This window comes from Pteropus alecto, unplaced genomic scaffold, assembly GCF_000325575.1.
Source record: "Pteropus alecto unplaced genomic scaffold, ASM32557v1 scaffold120, whole genome shotgun sequence".
In the NCBI taxonomy this organism is placed as follows: Eukaryota; Metazoa; Chordata; class Mammalia; order Chiroptera; family Pteropodidae; genus Pteropus; species Pteropus alecto.
The window spans coordinates 922,496-938,922 of NW_006430061.1; the positions used below are offsets into that span (position 1 = coordinate 922,496).

The 16,427-nt window shown below is 43.8% G+C and overlaps 1 protein-coding gene across 6 annotated transcripts in view; it reads left to right on the plus strand.

Annotated features, from left to right (window-relative positions):
* Nucleotides 1-16,427, plus strand: part of PLEKHA7 (pleckstrin homology domain containing A7) — a 123,089-nt gene that overhangs the window by 23,083 nt on the left and 83,579 nt on the right. The window contains exon 1 of one of the 6 annotated variants that reach the window (XM_025046390.1): nt 9,807-10,061. The exons of the other annotated variants lie outside the window; for them this stretch is intronic. The gene's annotated coding sequence lies outside the window, so the exon portion shown is untranslated. Of the gene's footprint in view, nt 1-9,806; nt 10,062-16,427 lie in introns of those variants that run through there. 6 annotated transcript variants of the gene reach the window in all.

The window sequence follows — 16,427 nt, forward strand, 5'->3', positions numbered from 1 at the left end:
AGAACAGTGTGTGCAAAGACACTGTGGCATGACTGGAGGCTGGGTATTCAAGAGGGAGTTGTGAACCATGAGGCAGGCAACAGATAAAGAGTGGTGTTTGCCTTTATCCCAAAGGTGAGGGGAGCTGTTGGATGATTTTTAAAGCAAGGAGCGACAATGTATAGGTTTAGAGATATTACATGTACTTGTGTGGAGGATTGCTGAAAGTTAATTGGGATTAGGTGGGCCAGTGAGTGCAGAGAATGATGACCTTAGAGGCCACTGCAGTCATCCCAGTGAGAGTGAGGATACTGCGGGGGCAGAGAGGGTGGGATGGATTGGTGACGTAGGAAGTAGACTAGTTTCAGTGACTGATGGGGAATGAGGTAGGATGACTGTCAGCATTTTTAAATGGTGTTACTGTTCGCATTTGGGGAGGGACAGATTTTCATTGTGCAGGACAGTGCTGTTTAGCACCCAGGGACTTCTGCCCACTAAATGTCCCCCTAGTTTTTGTGACAACAAATATATCACTGCCATTTTTCCAAATGCCCCTGTTTGAAAATCACTAAACTGTGATTTCACTAAGAAAGGAAATAAAAGATGAAAGAAAGGATGGAGAGGGTTCCCTTTCGGAATATGTTGATTTAACAGAGCCTGGAGAACATCTTGGTAGAAGTGCCTTGTAAGCAGTTGGATGTGGGGACCCAGGGCTCAAGAGAGTGGACAGCACTGGAGATACATTCCAGGAGTCGTAATCATCGCAGTGAATGAGCTTTCCCTGAGAATATTTAGCATGAGAAGGGGCAAGGGGACAGCAGAACCTTGGGGGACCATCATGTATCTTGTTTGATCTTGCGAGCTGGGGAGGACTGACAGAATTCTAGGGCTGTTTAAAGCGGGGAGGAAACAGAAGCTCTGCAAGAACAAGTGACTTTTCAAAGTTTCTCTTTTAACCAGTTTTGGCAAGTTCTGTCCTTGGCCCAGCCAGTGACCAGAAGAGGCTGGGGAGAAGTAGGTTTTGCCTCTTTTAGTTGAGGGCTCATTAATGTCATGCTTTGTGGCCAGTAGGATGAAGTGTCTCAGTGACCAGGCTGTTACCATCCCTGCCTCACCTTGGTATCAGAAGTCTTTGTGCCTTAGTAAAGAGGCGGTTCACAATTTGCTTTTTTCCCTGCAATGACAGATTTTTCCTTGGTGCCCTCTGTGTTCTTGGTTCACTGATTAATAGACACTTGAGGAATGGCAGGGAGGCGTTTAACATGCATCAGATACCATCACTAGCAGAGAAAGTGATTCACTGAGCTCTCTCTGCTGTCTGCATCCCTCTCCACTGACACAGTTTGACTTTGGGGAATTGAGTCTGGATCTGGAAAAACACATTTTAAATGTGTGATTCAGAGTCAGTGACGTGTGGCTGTCTCCAAAGCAGGGGGTGCCTGGAGAGGTGGATGGTAAGCAGTCAAGGAGGTTTTTGCTTCAACAGTGGAAGTCATTCCAGGTTAAAGATCACCAGCAAATTCTAGGCCCTAACCTTCAGGCTTCCAGCCAGTATCCACACCAGGGAGCTGGGATTTCCAGACAGCGATGTGGAAGGTTGGCGATATATTTTCAGAACATGGAAACTCTAGTAAGAATGGCCTCTTCCATGAAGCCCTTACCCTGTACCAACATTTTCTTCTTGCTTTGGAAAAGCTAGTTTTGCCATGTTGTCTTCATGGAGAATAGTTCAACCTTTGACTCCACCTATGGAGTCAAAGGACCTAGGTTTGAATCTTGGCTCTGCACAAACCCCTTAATTTTTCTCATTCTTAGCTTCCTCACCTATAAAACTGAGATAATAGTACCTACCTACTAGGATTACAATAAGACATGGGATAATGCCTGCAGAGTGCCTGAAATATGATATGCTTACTGAAGTTGTTCTTATGGATCTCTGTCTCTTTTTTTTTATCTTATGTGGTTCTTTATCCTCTGACCCTTCTACCCGCACACATTTTTGCTACCTGCAGAAGTCTGGCACACCGGCATGGTGGGCTCTCTAGGGATGTGGAGAGCTAGTAGACATTCTTTAGGGAGAGGAGACTGCAATAAAATAGCTACCCTTATTGTTCACCTTGATGCCAGGCACCATTTAGACGTCTTTCACGAATCCCACATGGACAGTGTGGAGACGTAACTGGAACCCCTTCCTGGCTCCAAACTCACACTCTTCCACTGACTTTGATGCCTCTCCCCTACCCCGTCCTGCTTTGCCCCCCACCAAACCAAAAAGAAAAAAGAAATACCGGAATACAACCAGAAAAGTCCATCAGGATATTCCATCTGGGCTCAGTGGTTTGCTCACTGGAAAGTCCGGGCACTCTGGGTCCTGTGGGTCAGGCGCCTTTTTCCTGTCTTGCTCCTCAGCCAGGGGCTCCCTTCCTGAATAGGCCTCAGTAGGAAATTGAGAAGGAAATGGGTTTGGGGGGGTGTTTCCAAAATCATCCCATTTTGCCCTTTTGTAGAAGTGAGATAGGCAGAGAGAGCCCCGCCCTGACCCAGTGTCCTCTCTCACCCCAGCACTGAGGGTAGGATGGTTCCCCTTCCTCAGATCGTGGAGGGACGCTGGGTCAGTCCCCGTTTGTTTGGTTCTGTTAATAAGCCCCTTAGAGGGGCAACTGGGAAATATGCAGCCTTAGGAGGTTTCGAGCCAGTGTATGAGAAAGCAGCCATGCGGGATGGAAGGGTCCCCCAAACCTAACCAGGGGAGGACAGCATGCGGGCTGTGGGGAGCAGTTGCAGGAGGCTCCTCCTACTGGAATGTGGCTGGACTGCTTTACCTCTCACACCCCACTGACAACTTTATCTTTTCCAAACAAAGACCCTGTGCTTTAATTCCTCATGGATGTCCCCTGGGCTCCGGCACAGCTAGCCCTCAGATCTGTGTGCTGATACTTTAGAGCGCAGCCTCGGTTTATGGAGTGAAGTGCTAAATGTCAGGATTTATGTGGGTCATTCTACACCGCACACCTGTGAGCGAGCTCATGCAGCAGACTTTGTGCCTGTTCTTGGTTTCCTTCTTTCATTGCTGCTGTGACCTCTAGGCAGCATGGGAAGAGTTACTGTGTCCCCCTTGTGGTGAGAGTACTAGAGAGTTACCGCTTGCCCCGGTCACCTCTTTCTCAGCCCTATCAGTGTGGAGGCAACATGGAGAAAATGAACCTAGAACAGCAGCACCCGGTGTTAGCACTGGAAGGGCTCCCTGTGCAGGTTATCTCCAACCTTTTCCCACTTTGCAGAGAGAGGACTGAGGCCTGGAGAGAGAAATTCATCTGTTTGTACTGCTCACTTGCTTGGTGTTGTTACAGCACTGGAAGGGCTCCCTGGGCACGTTATCTCCAACCTTTTCCTACTTTGCAGAGAGGACTGGGGCCTGGAGAGAGAAAGCCATCTGTTTGTACTGCTCACTTGCTTGGTGTTGTTATTCACCTTGAACAAATTAAATGCTCCAAGAAGGGTTCGGAGGAGACGTGATACAGGAAAAGAGTTTAGTCCCTGGACTTGGATTCCAAGAGGAATCCTAAATCCTTTTGAAATGTATGGCCTTGGGCACATGACTTAATCCCTCTTAACCACAGTGCCCTAAATTAATAATACTTTTGCACTGCTGAAGTGACCATTAGAGGTAATACATGCAAGTATCTCAAGCAGTTACACTCGCAGGTATTCAGAAAATGATGACCGTTACTTTTAATATAGTGCCAGTAGTTTGTTAAGGCTGCATTGGACTGTTAAAGCTGTGTATCTAAAAGAAAGGCTTGACATAGGTATTGTCAATCTCAGTGTAAGCTTCCTGTGACAGGGGGCTTAAGGAGCCTAACTCAACCTCCGCGACAGAGCTGTGACCACCTGCTCTTGCTGCTAGGTTCCTGGGAGCTGGGCATGGGTTCTCGGTCATAGCTCTGTACAGGGCCCTGTTTCTTTGTTTTCCCACCAATATCACCTAATGTTCAGGATCTCTTCATCCTACCTATGTATTTCAGAAATCTCTCTACTCACATAACTGCTAAATGGTGTGCTTCCTGGATTAATAGATTCACAGAGCTGGAGAGGAACATAAGGTCATCTTAGCAGATTTCGGGTCTGGGATTTGTGTTCTTTAGCAACATTTTGCCAAATGGTTTTTTTGGCCTGAGCATGAAAACTTCCACCAACAGGAGGTAGCCAGCCAGTCTGATGTTCAGAGGCCACTCTGTGACAGTGTTGACATTTAATTCTTTGAAAATATGTCTCCCAGTGACCATCCACTGATCCCAGCAAGTTCTACCATCTCGGCCCTCAACTCAGGGAACGCATCAAATTACTCTTCTTCATGGTAGCCCTTCAGAAATGATGACAACAGTCACGTATCCTGAGTCTTCCCAGGTCATAAAACTCCAGTTCTTTCAGTGATGTGGCTTTGACCCATTGGTTCCCTATGCAGTTCTGGCTTGTCTCTCCTGGACGTGCACCAGCTTTCCACTCTGGCCTGTAGCTGTGGTTACCAGAAGTGAACACACTATTTGGGTGGAGTCTGATCAGTACAAAATAGAATGGTTTTTTTTTTTATGTTTTTTTTTTTTTTTTACCTCTCTTGCTTTGGACTCTACACTACTATTAAGTGAATCCCAAGTTCCTAGTGGCTTTGTGACAGCTTTTCCAGACTATTGACAGTAATTGGGTTTGTAGCAAATCGAAGCCACTAAACCAGTACAGATTCTATGTTATTTCCTAGGGCTGCCATAACAAGTTACCACAAACCTGGTGGCTTAAAACAGCAGAAACTTATCCGTTTATAGTTCTGGCAGCCAGAAGTCCTAAATCAAAGTGATGGCAGGATTGGTTCCTTTTGAAGAAGGCTCTGGGGGAATCCATTCTATGCCTTTCTCTTTGCTTCTGATAGTTTCTGGCAACTCTTAGCATTCCTTATCTTGTAGATATATTGCTCCAGTCTTTGCCTCTGTCTTCAGATGGACTTCTCTCCTCTGTGTGTTTTATATGCCACTTAAATCCAGACCAAGTGAACTGGATTTCTGTGCAAGACCTTTTCACTGGACACAAGGATTCCCAGCTCTAAAATATATTTTTTATGTTTGTTAGTGGGAATTAGTCACTGGAAATAAATTTTGTTTAAGGCATGAAATTAATTTTAAAAACAATATTTTTTTCATAATACTTGTTTTCAGGAACTTAATGTTAGTTTATGGTTAATAGTAACTTTGACCAATTCTCTGACCTTTCCGGACCTCAGTTTCCTCAAACAAAAAAGATTGGATGAAGTGAGTCTTGTGTCCTTTTCAGCTCTAAAACCTTTAATATTTTGATTTCTGGAAGCAAGGATTACCTTCTGCAATAAAAGGTCTCCAGTTGATAAAAGATCTCAAATTGGCTTAATAAACTGAGAATTTACAGCTCTTTACTAAGAAGACAGGTTATCTGAAAATCTGAAAAACTATCCTTTTTGTTCACGTTTGACAGAATAGAGACAGAGTCATTACACATCCCCTTCCTCTGCTTAATTACTACACATCACAGGATTAAAGGATTGACATCTAGTTGGCTCTCAAGAATTTGTTACATGAATGAGTGAATATACTTATGTCACATGTCATTATTGGGAGCAAACAATGCAGTATCATTCTAATTCTGGACTTTTTAAGATTCCCCTGAAAACCTAGTCGAAGCCATTTTTTTTTTTTTTAATTTTAATTTTTTTAATGGTGAAACCATTTTTTTTAAAAGATGGTGGCAATGTTTCAAAGTTGCTTTCTGGAGCAGTTTCCTTATCTGTGATGTGGGCAGCTGTCTAGAGTTGGACTCCAAGGCTCATGCTCCAAACACCACAGTGGACTGTGTATTTTGGGGATTGGTGGAGGGGAATCTGTGATCTTGTCCCAGGCAGTACCTGGTCAGATGCTTTTCAATTACGGTGGCCCTGGGGTATCCAACAGGGGCTGCAGCCACTGGTACCTCTCTGCCTTTGGATTCTTTAGGGACAGCACTTGTTGGTGGTGACTTTCTGTTCTTTTTACTCTGTGCAAGAAAGTTTGCTGGCTGTCTGGGAGCTTATGTCTTCAGGTGACCAGTCACGAGAGGATAAGGGCAAGTCCACTTGCCGTTGCTGCTGGGAAGATTGTTCTAAGATTTTTTTGTGAGAAGGAAAATTTTTGGCTTATTTTTGCCATCTTCTTTTAGTTCTTACTCTTATGCAAGAAATCTTTACTCTTTAAAATAGGTTTCCTTCCTAAACGGAAGATCTTTAGAATCAGTGGTGTTTGTACAAGGTAGGGGTTGCAAACTCAGATGTCTGTAGAGGCTTAGCAGATAACAACGACAGAAAAACCAGACTGTTTATGCTCTCCAATTTGTTTTTGGAATACTCGGCCCACTCTGTTTATCTTTTGTTTTCCCAATTCTGGTTGTGACATGGGTACAAAGAAATTCCTCTCCTGTAAGAAAATTAGAAATGCAAGCGTGGCGATAACTACCACAGTCTCACCATCAGGAGTCAGTAGGCAGTGAACTGGAAAGGCCTGGAGGCCCAGCATTGCCATAGTTTTTGTTTTTCCAATTTTTTATTTTTCCATTTTTATATGAAATTTTCCTATTTTTAAACTTTGGCTCAATTTTAAAAATCTGCGTGGCTCAAATAAAACTAATTTTGGGGACAAATTGGTTTTTTGCATGTCATCAATTTGAAACCTCTGATACATGTTGGAGCAGATTAGTCCTCTCTCTCAATGGGCTGGTCTGGTGTGGGAGTCCTAGGGAAGCTGTGTGTGGAGGGGACTGCTTATATTCACCCTTGCATACAGATATGGAAGAATCGAAGATTCAAGATATGCAAACTAAAAAGTTATAGGATAATATGTCTAGTTTTATTCTATTTATGTGAATTTTTTTCTAAAAACATGTTTATATAAAATTTTAAGTGCATAAACATTTTATAAAGTTATAAAACAAAAAGAATACACAAGAAACCAATAAAGGCGTTGTCTCTAATATTGACACTGAATTGGAGGCAAGGAAAGGAACTTCTGCTTTTTTAAGTTTATACCCCTCCATAATATGTAGTACTTAATTTTTGGAAGGTAAAATGAAAAGAGTTGTTGGGAAATATTGCTGTATGAAGAGTGCTGAAAGCATGAGGGTGGCCTGGAGTGATCAGGAAAGACTACTGGGAAGAGAAGGGGCCTTGAAGGTTGGGCAGACTTCATTAGGGAAAAGGACAGCAGAAGCCCAAGCCCAGAGGTAGGAAAGACAAGGTGACTTGGGGACTGGTGAGCAGTTAAAGATGGCAGGAAGTGGTGAGAGATAAGGAGGCTTTAGGAGCCACATAAGGTGTGTAACAGGAGACAGTGGAATGCATGCTGTGCTCCAGCATGATCAATTTGGCAACAGGGACAAGGAAGTCTGGAGGCAGAGCCACAGGGTGGGAGCCTCACACGTGGCCTCTTCTGACTCCTAGGTAGCTGTCACTGATTCCTGCTAGGGTGTTGCTTGGTGAACAAGAGTTATACCTATACACCTGATGAATAAGCTCATGGCACTTCCCGTTCCTCAACTCTCGGGAGTGTGGGCTTTGGAAGCTTGCCAACCTCCGCTGGTGCTTGATGTGGTTCCTGTACCTCTGAAGCCAGTATGTCTCCCCAGAATGGCCATTAGAATAGCCATTAAGAGCAAGCCCACACTTTGGAGTCAGGCAGACCTGGGTGTAAAATCTGACCTTTCCATTTACTGGTTATGTGGCCTTGGGATGGCACTTGACCCCTTTGGGCCTCAATATCCTCTTTATGGGGATTATACAATCTACCTTCCAGGGTTGTTGTACCTAACAGATTGATACTTAGCCAATAGGTGTGCCATGCTTTACTTTTCTATTATGACACCCACTCCGATCTATAGTTACATATGTTTGTATTTATGCTTAATATATAAAATATATATTTATTTGTATCTATATATGACTATATCAGTCTGTTCGATTGGATTATAGGCTCCTACTCATTGGGGATAATTATGTTCTAATCATTGTTTTACCCCAAAGCACTCAGAATGTTAAACGCATAGCAGGGCTGAGGAAATGTTGAGTGAATAGAGTCTGGGCTCTCAAACTTATTCCAATCTTTACAGAAATTGACTTGTGACTAGGTGGGATGTGTCTATAGGTAGGGTGTATCTCATTCGTGGTTAAAACACATTTTGTCAAACCAAATGCCCTTGTTAGGATGACGTGTCAGGATGGTTTGTGAGGCATTTATTCTTTCATTCTACTGTGGTAGGTCTATATTTTGTGAGCCTTGATGTTTATACATTTTGGGGGCCTTTTGAAATATATAAAATTGTGGAAAGCATGTAAACACATCGCTAGTGTCCTTCCTGGGGCCTTGAAAGGGACTTGTGAAAGTGAGGGACCCTAGAGCTTGAGCTTTATTAGTTTCACAGTAAATCATCTCTGCATTTAAAGATCTATAGACCGCTCACTACAGGCAGTAGTAAAAGTTATGGAAGATGTGGAGATTTCTTAAAGAGAAAAAATGGTAGTAATGGATACAGGTTTTAGTAAAACTGACATCTTAAGTTGACTCAAAATAAAAGCCCCTGTATTTTTTTTTAACTTTAAAAAATATTTATTGAGCACTTGCTATGTGCCAGGCACTATGTAGGCACTGGAACGTAGCTGTAAAAACAGAAGTACTTTTCCTATGGAGCTTATATTTCAGGTGGTCACCTGCATTGTGACTGCATCTAGGCTTAGGTTGCAATGATGAGCCACAGTATTGATCTGAAGCTGTAGCGGTAAAGCCACAACAGGAAAGGCACTTGCCTTACTTTCTCTTTTTGACCCCTTTCCTTTTCTCCTTTCCAGGCCTGTTCTGGGAGTGAGAACCACATGGTTAAATCAATGCTCAGGAGACCTTACCTGTCACAAGCAGTGATGGAAGAATCATAGATTGTTACCAGGGCGAGTGGATATAGTGGCTTGTAACTGCACAACTCCTGAACTAGCCCTGGGCATAGGAAATACAGGTTTCCCTTGCTATCTGAAAGTAGAACTGTTCCTATAAAACCTTTCATAAGATGAAATTTCAGGCATAAAGTGAAGAAGCAATTACCATTAATTTATGTGGAAAAATTTCTGAGCATTCCCAGATCCCCCAAAATAACCTATCAAATCATACCAAATAACAGCAAACCTAAGATGAAATTAACATATAGTAAAAGCAGGAATCCACAAAATAAGTCGAGATGAGCATAGATGCTCACAGACACGTTCAGAGTTATGATAGCCTGATGCCGAGTATAGGTCCCTGGGGAGGAGCTTGGCAGTGACACTCGCTGCTCGGAGTGCACCCTTCCTCTACAGTGGCTTGCTGCAAAACATGCTGAACACTATTTTTGCTTTTCACCTTTTCTTAAAAGCAAAAATTCTCTTCAGATTTCTTTCAGTTATTTAAAACAGGTACTAATGTAGGTCTTCTGTAGGGTGAATGGTATAACTGGAACTTTTGAAAAGCGGGGAATATCTGTAGTGATAAATGAGCGATCATTTTGCCATCAAAGGCTCTGTTTTGGGGCTGACTTCAGCCACAGCGTGGTAGAGAAAAATCGAGCAATTCATTCTGACTCCAGAGCTCATAGATGGGGATGTTTCTTATGTCCTGTTTCCGGAGGGACAGCCAACCCCACAGTCTCAAGAACGGAAGAATTGGGACCTGGAAACACCAAGCGCCTTCTTCACTGTTTACCCCCAGCCAGTGCTCTGCTAGGCCACAGTGGGGCGGTGACTCAGAGCTGGAAATATGTTCCTGTATCTTTGCCAGATTTTGCGTCAGGGGTGGGGAGGAAAGAGAATGAATGAGTAGGAGCAAGTGGCTGCTGGATTTGTAACACCTTGGAAGGCAGCCGCTGCTCGAGAAACGAAATTGAGAGCAAGCAGGTGACTGGGAGCCTCTGCAAGGCCTTACCTCCCTGGACTGGGGTTTTTCATAAGGCCAACATGGAGCTCAAGGAGAGAGTGAGTGCATCTGCTGCGTTTTCCAGCGAGAACAGGAGAGCAGGTTTGTCTTGTACAGGTTTCGTAGAGATTCACATATTCTGCCATGTATTCTGATTTATCAAAGTCAGGTAATTCTTGAGAGAAAGGGAGTTTTTGGTGGCTTGATTGGGAGTGCCTACAGTTAAAAACAAAACAATCTGATTTAATTGAGAATAAATAGGACAAAATTATCATTAACTACACCTCCCTGAGCTCATTACAAAGGATATTCTGTTGGGAGTGAGGTTGGGGAGGACAACTGTTCTGCCTCTTTCCTTTGCGTTTTCAATTACGTGTAGTGCTGTTACATTTCACTCTGTGGCTCTGGCAGTATTCTGAGATGAACCTCAGCATCTTAAGGTGTTATAGCTGGAAGGTCCATAAAACATCACCAGCTCCAGCCTTCTCATTTTATACATAAGGATCCTGACTTTTGAAGAGTATTAAACAGAAGCATAGAACTATGTGTTCTCTGAGGTCAAAATTGTTTCCTGGGCAGTTTTAAAAGCCCTCTAGAGTTTGTACCCCTAGCTCAGTGCAGCCTGCTGGGGAGGCTTTTTTTTCTGGGGCTCAAGCCAGTGAGGGACAGAAGTGTGGCTGAAGGAAGGCGCCTGTTGATCTTAAACCACTTAGCCTGGCAGGCGAGTTCTTTAAATAGAAGTTTAAATAAGAGGCTGGTGTTGTGCCTTAACTCAGAAGGAAGAAAATGTGTTCTTGAGCCACTGTTCTATGGCAGGCTAATAATAATGGAGTTTGCAACATGGAAAAAGGCAAAACAACTTGATTAGAGTGGAGTTTTAGAGCTAGCAAAAGATAAATCTAACAGGCACTGAAGGTTGAATGCCTGCTATAGGCCAGACACATTATCAGCACTCTTCATAACAATCTTGTCAAGTTGGAATGGTCTTCTTTTTTTATAGATAAAGAAACCAACTTTCAGAGAGGTCATTGATTTATTCAAGGTCATGCACCTCCAGTTGATGGCAGAGCTGGGATTTGAAATCAAGTCTGTACAGTGGAACAGTCTGGGGTTCATGCTCTGCAGGCCTCATGTGTGGCCTCTCCAGATGGAGAGTCCAACTCTCTCCTTAGATGAGGAAACCGAGACCCAGAGAGGCTAATTGCCCTGGGGCTGGAATTGGTTTGGTAGTAACAAAGCTGGTAGCTGGGTTTTGACTACAATGCTTTCCTGCCAACTTTCTTTTAAAAAGAATTAGGGAAGGGGAGGCTATCTGGGTTGGATTTCCTCATTCTGTCAGGAGTTTGGCTTTAATATTTTTGTGATTATTGAGGTCTTATGAAGCCAAAATTAAAACATCCTATTAGCCAAGTAGCAATCCTATGTACCGGGGCCCCATGCGGGAATGTGGGAAGCAGATGGGTTTGCAGCGTGGGTTACTGGCTCAAAAGAGGTAATTTAGGAAATGTGTTAGCCGCTGAGTGGACCCGAAAACATCTGGAGAACCTAATGAAATATAGAGCTTTTCAAATCATACTGGAAGACTTCAGTCTGGTAAACTCAGAGTTTGGAAACGACAGACTTCTCTCTCTGCAAGTTGTGAGAGCTTTAAGTTCCCTCAGTTGATTTTGTGACCTATGCCCAGCTTTGTCTGTACCAGGCTCTGCCCCTTTTGGCACCTTTGGGCAAGGAGAGAAGTTGCTGACTGCCACTCTAGGTGGTGAGTTTGGGATTTGGCTGGATTTCAGTGTCTGTCTAGTTGCGTATGTGATTGAGTCAGGTATGGTGGGAGTGGGGAAGCCTCTTCCTTGGTCTGCATCATGCCCCCCAAGGCTAGTGGAGTCTTCCAACCTGGATGTAGGATCCTTCATCAGAGCCTGTGGGCCTCTGCCTCACTCACTCTCTCTGGGGGATCTGTGATACATTGGGCTGCTGACATCAAAAAATGAGATGGGCTCTGTACAGCCTCTCTCTGAAGGTGATGTTTATTTGTACTCAGGCTGTTGAGATGAAGGAGTTAAAGTGCCTATCCATGGGTATTACTGTTCTGTGCTACGGGATACACGTGAAATAAGTGAATGTCTGCTCCCAGTCCTCCAGGTCCTTAGGATCTTATTGGGGGTAGGGGTAGGCGGGGAGAACAAACACATGAAATAAGTAGAGAGCAATATGAGAGAGCATATAATCTGTCACCAAATTGTAGATTTCATACCAAATACTCTCCCAGTTCACAAAAGGGAGATACAGGTGATGTTTGTATTATCCACCTATGTATTTTTAATCACTCAGTAATTTCCTCTCCGTGTTTGCTTTCCAGTCGTTGATTCTCCCTGTTGAGTATATTAACTGTCCCTTGCAGGGGTGGGGGGATGTTGCAGGGGAGGGCTAATTTCTCCAAATTGATAGAGAGCCAAGGATGAAGCATTGTTGGCATGTTGATGTCTCATCTTTCCTTCCTCTGGCAGTAAAAACAGAACACCCCTGCCTTTTGATGGTTTATGACCCTTTAGGTTCCTGTCTCTTCGTTACCTGAGTCCAGACTTCTATAGGGTTAGCAAGCCCATTTGGAGGCATGGCCTCACTTTAAGACTCCCATTTGTCATTTTTCATTAATTCAGTTGATATAACAGTGCCACACTGTTACAGGCTAATAATAGCAGTGAAAAGACAGGCATGGTCTTTGGTCTCCTGGAATACAGGTTAGGGAGACTGATAATAATCAAACACATAAGTAAGGAAAATAATAGTGATAATTAAAATAGGGTGACATGATATGAAGCGACTGGGAGCCTACCTCAGTGGGTGGTTGGGAAGGGCTCCAAGATGATGATGATTTCGCTGAGGTCTGAATGACAAACCAGTCATGAGAGTATGGAGGAAAGAACACCCAGGCTGAAAGGACAGCTGGTCCAAAGGTTGTTAAGTAGGAAAGAGCTTGGTGTGCAAGGAGCAGAAAGGAGGCCAGTAAGATTGAGGTCGGGTTTGTAGAGAGGAGAGTGGTACAAGAAGAGGAAAATCTAAGCAAGAGTCAAGTCATCTAGGATCTTCTAAGCCAAAGTAAGGAGCTTGGATTTTACTCTAAGTGATGCTGTTAATGGAGATGGAAGCCTGGAGAAGGAATATCAAGTTTGGTGGGAGTGAGGTGTATTCTGTTTTTGCCCTCTTAAAATTTAGATGCCAGTAGTCATTGCCATAGTCAAAGCACAGTCAGGTTCAGCAAGCATTAATTGAGTACCTTCTTTAGGCCGGGCATTGTGCGAGGCTCTTTAATGTATGTTCCCTCATTTTATTCTCACAACTTTTCAGAAGGATATTATAATTATTAATTATTTGCAAATGGAAGAACTGAGGCTGGGAAGTGAGGTGGATTGCCCTGGTTTGAACCCACATCTTCTGACCCTAGGGCTGACTTGTTGCTCAGGTCAATATCAAAGGAGGCTGGTTAATGTGTTTCCACTTGGAGAGAGTTTGGGGACTATGTGTTGGCTCATCAAGGCCTGATTTTCATGCCCCTGGAAGAAGGGCCTGTCAGAGTAATGCCTGTATGCAGTGAGCAGTTGAAAATTGTGACATTTTCAAAATAGTGCAAGCTCCAAAGACCACTTTGGTAAGATTCCCAGCCCCTGAGGAAACTCCACATGAATCAGTGTTGACACTTTGCAGGAAGCGAGCAATTTTGTAAAAGTGTTAAGTAAAACAAAAGGGGCTTAAGAAATGTTGAGGAGATGTGGAAGGCTCTTTCAACTCTTGGTTGCTGTCTCTTGCTCTGCAGCCCAAATGAGAACTGAAGGCAGGTAGGCAACTTCTTGTGTTCTTGGAGTTTCAGTTACCAATTTTGGGGCCTAACAAGGAGCTTGTTAGGTTACCCAGAATCCTTGGTTTTCTTGAGATATGAGGGTTTGGAACAAAGATAGTAAGTGCCTTAAAAAGCCTGGAGGCAGTGCTAAAAGTGGCTTCAGGCCTGCAGGGTGACTCTTAACAATATTCTGGGAGCCGCATTGATTAAATGGAAGGTCCAGAGTAGCAAATGCTGCCAGGCATACCAATGAGAAGAACCTCAATAGAGTTCCTCCTTAGGCTTTGAGGCTGGATACTTTTCTTACATTTTAAGCTGTTTCTTCTCTTTATAGCATGGGCCAGATAAGAGCTAATGCTGACGGAGCAGCTTTGGCACACTCTCAGCATACCAATACCACCACTGTCAGAAAACCAGATTTATCAAGATGCTCTGACCTCTACTCTTGAGCACCACTCACATAACTCCAGGACTTCTTGCCATGCCAAAAAATTGGCGTGCTAAGTAACTGGTACCTTTATGTTTAACCAGCCAGAGTCACTGCCGACATTACAGTCAAGGTCTATATGCATAGAAAATTAATCTTGCAAAAACGTTGCAATAAACTACAGGACTCGTTTACATTTTGACTAGCCCGTCTGTGGTTGTAGGTGGGCTCTTCCTTACATTGAGCTCAGGTTGATCTGCACTGCTCCCCTGCCCTCACTCTGTTCTCTTATCAAATCTCTTGCTTTTACTCTTGGACTTCCTTAGGGCCTAACCCAAGTCCTTCCCAGCCCAGGGCCTGTGAAGACGTGCTTATTTACATGGATGGTTACCTGTGACCCGCCTTCACGGGGATCATCCTTCCCTGTCACTTTCTGTGCTTCCTTGTCCTCTCCCAGGCGAGATTGGCTGCCATTCAACGTGGAGGGGCTGCTCTTAGGGAAGAACGGAATCAGAGAATAAAGACTGGGTTGTGTTTTACCTCATGTGCCAAGTCACTTTCTCAGTAGCCTGAAGAGAAACAGAAGCCCTTGTATGGAGGAGAGTTTCTGTGCTCCCCTGAAACCAGCCACCTGGCTCCTAGCCGAGCCATCTCCATCACTACCAAGGATCAAGGTGGCAATTCAGGTTTAAGAACAGGTATTTCAAGGGATTTGTCTGTTCCTGCTAAATGTGTCTTGAGACAGGGTTATAGTATAAGATTCTTCATGGGTTTTAGAAAATCAGGAAGTGAAGCATGTTGAAGGCTTTTGGGGCTAAGGGTTCAGGGGACAACAGGTAAAGTCAGAGGATTTGGAATCTCCAAATAGGTGTGGGGATCCAGCATTTAATAGGCAGCTTTCATTTGGCAAGGTGAGCCTGGACTAGGAGAAAGAGACCGGAAGGGTGATGTACAGGAACACATGAGTTGACTGTCATTGTGAGCAAGTCATCTACTCTTTCTGGGCCTCACTTTCCTCACCTGTGGCCTGGTGTGATGAAACACAGCCTGCTGGACTGGGTATTTGGGAAGGTTGAATGAAATGAAATAGCCCAAGGACCTAACTCTTCTTTTGTTCAAAAAGAGCTGAACCAAAAGCTTTGCCATTAGTTAGCTGGGCGAGTTTGATCAGAAATGATTAAATTTTAAGACCTCAGTATTCCAGAGTCATTTGTCTGGTTCATCTCTTTTTTCAATATATAAGTCGCTCCCTTCTGTTTTTTAAATTGAATATTCCAATAACATCCCATAACTCGGAGTCTCAGTTTCCTTTTTTGTAACATAGGGATAAAAATATCTGCCTGCCTAACTCAGAGGTTACTTGAGAGGGTCAGATACGATGATGAATGTGACCACACCTAAGGCTTCATGTAAATGCAGGAAATGGTGGTGATAATGCTGTGGTAACTTTTTTGGCAAAATGGACAGCATCCGTATTAGGAAAGAAGGGTTGGGGAGCTGCCTCTAGGTCTGATGAAATGACAGCTGTTTTTTCGTCCACCTTTAAAAACAATCTTCTTTCTAATGTTAACATGTAAAACACATTCTAGTGCATATACCATCCAGCTTGAGATTTATATACCCAAGACTCTGGGCTTATTTAAGCTGGTTCAGGTCGGATGTGGGGAGCCCAGGATCTGCTATTAAGGTTGTGCAGTGTGTATGAAATGGTTGCTGTTTCTGCTCCAAGCATTTACCTGATTTGCTCTTTGCCTGTATTTACCAGAGATTCACCCAGCTGATCTTGTGATAAGACCAAGGCTGTTTGGGGGCTATTGAGTGCCACACTGATGCTGTCATTCAGAACTTTGGTCCTGGGCACAAGGGGAAGGAGGGAAGTAGGAAGGAAGAGGTAGTAGCAGTGGATGGTGCTGTTTACCTGATGGCTTATCTTAGGGATTCCTGATCATGGCCAGGAAACTGCCAGCCTCACAGATTCCTAAGGGAAGGGGACAGCAGGTTATCATGCAGAGGGCATCAAATTTAGAAATAGCAGACCTGGATTCGTGTCTCACTCTTTTCACTTATTGACAAAGTTATCCTGAGCAAGTCACTTAACTTCTCTGAGCCATTTCCCCATTCATAAAATGGGGGTTGATGGTGTTAATAGCTAAGATGTGAGAAAAGGCTTTGTGGTCTGGAGGACCCTTGAGAGGTGGTAGTACAT